Raw genomic sequence first — 1208 nt, forward strand, 5'->3', positions numbered from 1 at the left:
CCTTCCAGGACTGGCCGGTGACAAGTTTCCGGCCGGATTGAAGCTCTGGACGGAAAACACCATGATTGATCAAGGTTGGCCAGAAACTTGTCGCCGGCCAGTCCTGGAAGGAGAGAAGTCGTCCTGGAAGCCTGTGCTGTCGTCCGGGAAAGAGAGAAGCCGTCGCCGGCGTGAGACGGCAGAGAACGGACGAAGTCCGCACTTTAAGCCGGAGTGCGGACGTCCGCTCTACATCCGGCCTGTATATATATATATAGGGTCCGGTTCAAAGGACACTAAATTTTACATGTTTTTACATCTTTTGTGAGCCATTAGATTTAAAAACATTTAATTGCCTAGATTTATTGTTTAAATGATGTCAACTAAACACCAAGTGACATGGAAAATGACATGGCATTATAATTGATTAAATTTATTTTCTTAAAATAAATAGTTGAATACAAACTTGAGTAATATAGTTCATATCAGAATTGAACTAAACCTAATTATATATATAGCAGAAGAACAATGTATACAAGATTTATGGACACCAAAAGAAAGATTATATACAATTCTATAATCACCAACTGTCATCTCCAATTCACCATCGTCAAATCTCCATCTTATTAGTCAAGCTATTGATATATGAACCCTTGATATATTGCTACTGGTGTTCCAATACGTATACTGTATACATGAAGATTTGAAGAAAATGTCAAATGTCCATAGACTGTAAAGATTTGAAGAAACAATACGATTTTCGGGATCAATAAGTTTGAGAGTCTTGTCAAATGTTAAATTGATACGTATAATAAGCTCTCGAGCGTTTTTGCTTTGGATCTCAACCTTGACGTTGGAGCTCTTGCCCATCTTCACCAAGCTCTCCAATTGGTAATTTGGTACGCCATCTTAGGTTGATTATACCAAGAAGAAGAAAATTGTGCAGATTGTTGGTTTTTGATCTGCAATCCTTCTTCTTCTTTGTTTTGTTGATCGTGTTTAATTTCTGAATATTCCCTTTGATTTTGTTTTTCCTAATAAAGAGAAATTTAATCTAATATAATTTTTGATTGATAATAAGTAATGCCATGTCATTTTCCATGTCACTTGGTGTTTAGTTGACATCATTTAAACAATAAATCTAGGCCATTAAATGTTTTTAAATCTAATGGATCACAAAAGATGTAAAAACTTGTGTAAAATTTAGTGTCCTTTGAACCGGACCCATA

The sequence above is a fragment of the Fragaria vesca genome, linkage group LG2 (assembly GCF_000184155.1).
Source record: "Fragaria vesca subsp. vesca linkage group LG2, FraVesHawaii_1.0, whole genome shotgun sequence".
Classification (NCBI taxonomy): Eukaryota; Viridiplantae; Streptophyta; class Magnoliopsida; order Rosales; family Rosaceae; genus Fragaria; species Fragaria vesca.